At 36.4% G+C, this 8917-nt stretch overlaps 1 pseudogene; it reads left to right on the top strand.

The window, feature by feature from the left end:
- The first annotated feature begins 474 nt into the window (after positions 1 to 474).
- LOC107582545 (uncharacterized protein C7orf72-like) lies at positions 475 to 7328 on the top strand (annotated as a pseudogene).
- The last annotated feature ends 1589 nt before the right edge of the window (positions 7329 to 8917 follow it).

Below are 8917 nucleotides of genomic sequence, written 5' to 3'. Positions count from 1 at the left end.
ATTACTCTAATTACTTATTACTTTCACTAATAATCATTCCTTCTACTAATTCACATTTTACTGTTCAAATTAGATTAAAAACTAGAACTCGCTGTAATTCTACTCAATAATGAGTTTTAGCTTCACTTGGAGGCCCAGTGTCAATTTACAGACACATGCCAGTAATTTGACCTCCCGCTAACTGCAGTGACACAGGAGGCAATCTAATGACAAACTAATGACACAGTCTCCTGGTAACAGTGGATGCTGATGATTACACTTGTGGTTTCCATCTGCATAGTCCCACATTCCCCACCACATCTAGAAGAGTGATGCAGCATTGATGGAAATATCTTCTATTTATTGGTTAATTGTTTGCTTTTATAAATCATTAATGGAGGAGAAACGAGTGCAGTGTGCAACAAAAAGCAATTTAACAGTATTAGATTCTTACATATTTATTAACAAATTCCATCTGCTTTGTTATCCGGTTGGACAAATGCACAGAGTATTAAACACCCCTCTCAGGACAACCATGAAATGAATGTGGTCAGTCATAGACATGCTCAATTATTCATCCCTGCTACTGTAATAATACTCTTGTATGCTGTTCGTTTGAAGCTCTAGCACTGGTCGCATTTATACATGCAGGTACTGTGAATGTAGCTGCCGCTTTTAATCTTCAAAAACAAGAGCACCATAAAGGTATAAAAAAATTGTTTGTTGGCGTGTTTCTGTATTCTGAGAATCTAAACTACTGCGAGGGACAGACCTTGTTTTGTGCGAGGAACAGTTATTCAGTTGTTAACTTCTGACCTATCCTTGGCACATGAGAGAAGTAGCAATGCTCGATTTCATTAGTTAATTCATTTAATAAGATCTGAATAATTTTTTCATGAATTGGACTGATCTGTCTCTTAAGTTTAACTAGTGACACAATGACCCTGTTTACATGAAGATTATTAAACAAGGTTTGGGAGGAGCATGTATGGGTAATCCAAACCAATCAGTAAGGAAAGAGGACTGTATTTATGGCCGTTCCTCACCTGTCCCATGACAGGATGGGGAAGTACTCTGAGCCCTCACCTCGGACAGCACACCAAATATTGTCTGATAACATGCAGGCTACGTGTGAACTTGTGAAATTCAATTAAGAAAACCCAAGTTTATTCCAGGATTATTGCATAAAGTGGCATTCTGAAATAAGAGGAAAGTAAGAGAATGCGTTTCACCTATCCACTTGATTTTTAACATAAGAATAGGTGTGGTCATTTGTACTGAATGTGCATAACTTCTGGTGTCTGTATAAAAACAGTCTGTTCTGCCACTTGATACTGCAAACTGTAAATGTAAACTGTTTAAATGTATTGATGTAATTAAACACTGGTTTGTAGCTCAAATATTTTTACCATATACTGCACAACATTGTTATTTTAGCTACAGTATTTATCTAATGTATTGGAAGTCTCGAACATCCAAAGAAAGCTGACAGTTTGAATGAAAACTGTTACTATGCTTACTAGGCTTAATTTCCTGTGTCCCGTATTGACTCAATACGAGGACATAGTTTTTTAAAATCTTTTTACTCATCTTTAAATACTGGATGATCACAAAATTTACAGGACATTTGACAGACTCGTTCTCACCATCAGGAACGGAGAGAGAATGCTGCTGAACTGCATATGTATGGAGTGAACAGTTCTGCATTTACACAGTGCATGTGAACGGGAACGTCGCTTTCCCACCTTTCCCAAAACAGCTCACTGTGCAAGATTATCAGTGAAAAATTATCAGTCTGTTTTTCAATCCAAACTTTTGTTATGTCTTCATACTGTATGTGGAATAAAGCGCATGCATAGAGTTATCACCCACTTTTATACTTTTATGGTGCTTTTGAATCTTTTTTTAAACATAAAGGGTCCAGTCAGCATTCATTGTCAAAAGAGCTAAAAAACTATTCCAATTTCCAATTTTGTGTTCTTTGGAGGAAATAAAGAATTTAATGCAAGAAAGAACTAAACTTCTATTTTATATTTTCATATTTTGTCACCCTTTATATGGGATATTTGCTCAAATATTGCCATCTTTCCACTGTGTCTTTGCACTATCCCTTTATAGGGTGCAGAACCATCTGTTCTTTTTATAGCATATAGCAACAGCAGCTCGACAATACATCTACACCTCTGCAGCCCAAAGGTCTGATTAGTTGCTCTAAAAGCTCTCTTAACAGCACAGACTCTCTCAACTTGACCAACTGGTACTTTTCCAAAGATTTCTGTTCCATTTGTTTCATCATACATTTTACAGGCACATTTATCCAAAACTTACAGTGCATTCAAGGTATACTTCAGGGTATACATTTTGTCAGTATACTGCATGTGTAACACCAATGTTGGTGCAATGGTATTGCCAACTGTAATTTCAACTAAATTCAGTATTTCATGTCCATGTATTTATTTATTTGTTACATGACCAAAAGTAGGAGAACGTAGAAGCTAATATGCCAGCTGAGTGTTCAGATCCCATATGCATGTGATTGTGATCTGGTATAGAGCTTATGAGAATGTAGACTGGGACTCAAAGTTACCTCCTCGCCACAAACCACCCACAACTACTCTGGAGAAAATGACTGACCATGTGAGTCAACACTTTATGTTGAAGCGATATCACAGCAGACCTGAGCTGTGGCAGATGAGTCTGCTGCACTGGATGTGAGGTTACTTCCAGTGAAGATCTGAGACATTAAAGGAATAGTTTACCCAAAAATGAACATTTGCTGACAATTTAGTCACCCTCAGGCCATCCAAGATGTCAATGAGTTTTTTTCTTCATGGGAACTGATTTGGCGAAATTTAGCATTACATCACATGCTCACCAACGGATCCTCTGCAGTGAATGGGTGCCATCAGAATGAGAGTACAAACAGCTGATAAAACATCACAAATATCCAAAAGTAATCCACACGACTCCAGTCCATCAATTAATGACTTGTGAAAACGTCTTGTCTGAATCAGGAGAGAAACACAAGTAAAAGCACTCCAAAAGAGTTCTTAATAAATATGTTGGTGGGTTTTAATGAGAAAGGACTAAAGGGGATGGTCTTTTTTGGCTTTGGGTTTTCTACCTAACACACAGGTTTTTGCTTCACAAGATTGATGGACTGGAGTGGATTATTTATGGATTATTATGATGTTTTTATCAGCTGTTTGGACTCTCATTCTGACGGCACCCATTCACAGCAGAGGATCCATTGGTGAGCAAGTGATGTAATGCTACATTACTCCAAATCTGTTGCTATGAAGAAACAAACTCATACATTTTGGATGGCCTGAGGATGAAATATTCGAGAGATTTCATTGCTTTCAGGCCATTGGATCCCATTGGAACAGACATCAGTTACATGCCACATTTAATGCAAGGAAACCCATCAGCTTGTATGTGATTCAAATATCCTTTTGTTTTAATTTTAGGTTTATTAATTCTAAGAGTCTGAGCTTTCACTGTATATTTACAGATTTATATCAGATTGTGTATTAAAACTTGTGTTGTTTCTGACTATTGTTTTCAATTAACAGCACCAGTCCATGTCCAACATCAGGCCATATACTTTTGTACTGATAACAAATGCAGAGATCTTAAGAGATAATGAACATTCTGCATACATTATAAATGACTCAAATCAAATCAGTTGCATACATTCCATTGTATTGTTGCTGACAGTTATTTTTCAGTACATTTATTAGGCTTTGCATGATATTTGTGATCTCGCTGTACTGTACAGCGGTACGGTGGGCTCTGAAAACATGGATAGTGTGGACGTCCCAGGAGAGGACTTCATCCCTCTGACTATTGTGCGCACCACCCCTGCCAGCTAGTATGACTCTGATCTGTGTATCTGTACATACATCATAACCATTCTACAGAACTCGTTATAAAGAAGGTGTTTTTTTTTTCTCTGTAGCCGAACTACTATACCTGGTTATACTGGAAAAGCCCGATTTGACAGACCACATACATGAGGTGTCAGTCTGCCTTCTTTACCATATACTCCACACAAACAGCGGGGTAAGTCATTTCAGCAGTTCAGATTGAGATATTTAACTTTGTCTGATATGGACTAGCCATATGTCCAGGATGTTTCCCTGCCTATACAGCCTGAGACACTGGCACTGACTCCAGCATCTCTGTGACCTTACATAGGACAAGTGCAGGGAAATAGGCGGATATATATTCTGCTTTGTAACATGATTATATTGACAATCACTGTTCTCACATGAACCATAATGATAGATACATAGATAAAAAAAAATGTTGTTTTAAGTTTTTTATTGTGTGTGTGTGTGTGCTTGCGATATGGCAATTGCGGAATTTGCAGGGGAAATGTGCTTAATTAAATTGCAATTAAATATTGTCACAATAAGAAAAAGCTTAATAGTCCTAAAATAGCCATTTAAAACAATATATATTTTAAATGTTTGATAACCTGGGCATGTTTTCATTTGATTCACTGTTTAAGCCCTACTTTCACATTTAATAATTATTCTATTCTATTCTATTCTTATTGCATTGTGTTGCTTACGTTACACCTCACTGTAAGACAAATTTTTCTCAGTAGGTGGCAGCAGCGCTTTGTACATAGAAAGTACTTCTGTAGGTTAACTTTTGTGGTCAACACCACAAAACTACACAATTTCTGTGACAACAGTTTCTGTGTTTCTAATTTTATAAATAAATAAGAATATTAATAATTTAATATTTAATTTAATATTTGAAACTCACACACATATATACACACACACACACACACTAAAAACATAATGGTGATCATATAATGATCTAATGGAAATTTATTTATGGAATAATTTAAGCCTAGTCTGTGTCATTGCATACATTTGTGTCAGTTTTTTTTTCTTATTCATAGTGCAGTAGTAAATATGCCCTGTAGAAGTAAGCGAATTATAGAATCACACTATAGAATCCCACAACTATTGCATTCATTTATCTTCTGATCTCTTTCTCCGTTTCTGCCTTAGTATGTGCAACGTCAAATTTATTTTTTTCGAGCTCCCGCATGTTCCCCTTCTGTCAGTGTCTGCCCTAGATTTACAGCTCTTCAACGCTCTGCAGCATGGGCTCTGGCTGGAGGTGTGTGAACCGTGTCTTACAACATCATTCAGTAGACCCCAACATGACGTGTATGGCTGAACAAAGTTCAGGTCATCTTATAAAGCAGACCGAATGAATAAGAAATATTCAATTAAAAAATATACTTTAATTCTCAATTTTTTTCAGTTAAAAAGGCAGGAAAAATCGTGAGGCATTGACATTTTCTGTGGGTTTCTGAAGAGTCAAATCAGACAGACACTACCGGGAACAAAACCAGCCTAGCGGCACTCTTCAACCTTCCGTCTGCAACGGCAAAACGTCCTCGGCTTTCAGAATGAGTAGGAATGAGGCATCTGCAGCTCGAGTAAAGAGGAAGAAGGAGGAGGAGGTGTTTGAGAGAAGCACTGGAGGAAAACCAAACTCCTCACCCAGGGACCGGGTGGTTTTTTAGAAAACGTGTTTCCTAGCTGGGCCCCAGAAGAGCTGGTTTACCGTCTTTTTGGAGCAGACCTCTCCAGATGGCCCTATCCAAAGCTGAGCTGCTCTTGTTGCCGGTGGTAATCGTGGTTTTTACTCAACCCAGATCCATTTTCCTGGAGTCACCGGTGCTCTGAAATCTGTTTCCTTTGCCGATAAAACAGGCCTCCCATCTCTTTTCCTTCCAGCAGAAAGTCAGCACCTTTACAACTTCCTCTAACTCTCTCCTCCTCCTTATTTGGTGATAACTCAAATGTCTCCAAACCGTTTTCATTCCTCCGCAGCTTTGGCAACACTCAATCACTTGAGAGTGTCATAAGACACAGACTCTGACATTGCTTGCTTTATGGAAAATCAGACACGAGTGAATGAAACTCCCCTTTTCAAAGAATTAATAGACACAGTTTGCACATAATGTGTCTACAGACTTTTTCCATCAACATCAACATTTTTGGTTAAAATGTCTGAATGATCAGCAGAATTAATCACCATAGTAATTTACTGCACTCGTTTTACTGTGAATTCACATTATAAAGTTGTCCTGCTACTGTAATTGTTTTGAAGTCACCATAATGCTGATTAGTGATTATTTGTTTGGGACCTTGGACCTTGTATATTCATATTAAAATTTCTGATTTAGTCTACGTCAGAAGTGTGACAAATGAAAACAAGTGATGACAAGCTAGAATATGAAATATTATAGCATTATTTAAGCATGAAGATAAATCAGTAACTTATTTCATATTCATAACTGTTTGTGAATGTATCTTTCATAATAGTGAAGCAACTAGTAGTGAAGCTACATCTTTGAAAGATGTGACATCAGTACTCGACATACAAAACACAACAAATTAAAAACAACACTTACGACATAAACCAATATTACAAAATAAACAAACAACACAAACTGCTAAAAGTGAACCAAAAACAATTTAAATAGCACAAATAAAATCATCAAGAATAAAAAACTCTTTTCATGCTGCATTGCATGCTAGGTGCCTTCATAGTATACTGTAGAAATACAGTATGATGCTGTTTCTGAGAAATTTCGGAGAGTGCAGTTAAATAACAGTGTATCTAAAATAGTATATATATATATATATATATATATATATATATATATATATATATATGTGTGTGTGTGTGACCCTGGACCACAAATACTTAGGACCATGTGATATTTCAGTTTTTCTTTTTTAATAAATCTGCAAAAATGTCAACAATTCTGTGTTTTTCTGTCAATATGGGGTGCTGTGTGTACATTAATGAGGAAAAAAAATTAACTTAAATGATTTTAGCAAATGGCTGCAATATAACAAAGAGTGAAAAATTTAAAGGGCTCTGAATACTTTCCGTACCCACTGTACATAATTTTTTTCTGGTAAACTTTGAGTATTATTTGAGATGTAAAGTTGTTTTTATTATTTTTTGCTCATCTTGTCATCTTAACATACTGATTATATTTTGTGACTTTGTGACTAAAACAGTGAGCATTTTAACATTTACAGATTCAAATGTTAAGTTTTGTGGTAATCAACTATTTGTTTTGTGGTAATCAGGATTATGCCACAAGTGCTGTTGATTGAATCCAGAATATTCCTTTAATTTGAACATTCCCACTTTGACCAGTGTTTGACAACTTTGACCACTGGTGCACCCCTGACTACGGACACAAGGTTCCTCTGTCAGGAATGATCACTACTGTCCCACCGGGAAACCCTTACCTTTATCCCAAAGCCCCGGTACTTTCCATAAAAGAACTCTAAAAGCACGGCAAGTTCCTTAAAGAGAAGAATAAATGATGAAGAAGTGTGGGAAACGAAAGTCTCCCTTTTCATGAAATCCAATCTGTGTTTGTGAATAGATCTATAATGATGCAATGTCAATGACTGATTCTCTGAGCACTGAATAATGAGATGCTTTATTAGCATAATTTCCCTTGATTTAGATGAGTGCTTCTGAAAATGTGGAGGTTATGCCATTGTCTTATACATTCGCTGTGGGTGTGTGTGGGCTTACGTATTTGACTATATGTGTGTCCATGCGGATAAATGAGTGAATCAGTTTCTCACAGATCCTCTTTTGCATGCTTTTATTACTTTGGTTCATCCAAATAGCACGTACAGACTGCTTGTGGAACTTAGAGCTACATTGTGGTTATGCAGCAATAGCAATGCAAATAAAACTTTGCCTGTTATCTTAAAAGAAAACAAAAGAAACGCATTTCTGAAATGCTCTAGTTTTGCACCCCAAGAACTGTGGTTTGGAGAATAAAAGAAAGAATACCAGTGCAGCTTCACCTGCTTACAGGAAATAGGAACGTGCTGGTTTCCTGTTTCCCCCTTTGTCGTCTTTGCGCTGTGTTGAAAACAGTCTGCTCTGGAAGCAGCTCAGGTGAAGATTTAGCATTGATACAGAAGTACCAGTCAGAATTGTATGGAAGGCCGTTTCTGCCACAGAATTAAAAATGAATAAATATATATATATATATACTGTATATATATAATTGTGATTTTTTTTCCTCAAACCTGAGAAAAAATTCTGAGAAAAAAACAAGATATAAACCCAGAATTGCAAGATATAAACTCACAATTCCACAATTCTGAGGGAGAAAACTAATCAGAATGATCAGATAAAAAGTCACGATTACCTTTTTTTTCTTCTTTTCTTTTTCTGTGGTGGTACCAGGCTTCCATTAAATAGAGTGAGGAGAAATGTGTATTTATAAACTAAATAGGGTCAATTTTGATTCTTGTTGACTTTAATGTAACCTATGTTTACAACATCACTGGAAAAAAGTGACTGTGGTGACATTTCTGCACATATTTGTTTTTTGTGAAATGTGAAATGTGAAATGTCCAGTGAGTGTAGCTAAAATGTGTTCAGTTTTCTCTGAAACAGATGAACATGAATCTGGCAACATTTGTTTTCATACGTATCGTAACAGTTTGGAAATTAAATGTCAGATTAGTGGCGCTAAAAGGTTAATGTGCTTAATTGCATTTGAAAATAATGTTCCACATACACCGATACTGTTAACCGTGAGATGAGCTACCATAGCTTACCATTTTAGCTTGCCTTCAGAAGTATTTGAGTAATTTATTAAGTGTTGTGACTCATATCCAAGCATTCTGTATCGCAAAACCAATGCTTTACCAGGTGAGCTCCCGAGCAAGTTTAACTACTACATGCATATGGAGCTGGTTATGTGATGCTAACGTCAAAATGTTGATGGTGAAAGTGTTTTAAAATCATAACACAGAATTGCGCAAAGATCCATGTCAAAATAAGTATTTATTAATCAATAATCATCCCTTGAAACAGTAATTTGTTTAAAAAGGAATACACATTGTTG

This window comes from Sinocyclocheilus grahami, unplaced genomic scaffold (genome assembly GCF_001515645.1).
Source record: "Sinocyclocheilus grahami isolate Dianchi unplaced genomic scaffold, SAMN03320097.WGS_v1.1 scaffold45.1, whole genome shotgun sequence".
Lineage (NCBI taxonomy): Eukaryota > Metazoa > Chordata > Actinopteri > Cypriniformes > Cyprinidae > Sinocyclocheilus > Sinocyclocheilus grahami.
Note: the sequence above shows the minus strand (reverse complement) of the source record. Positions and strands in the feature narration are given on the sequence as shown.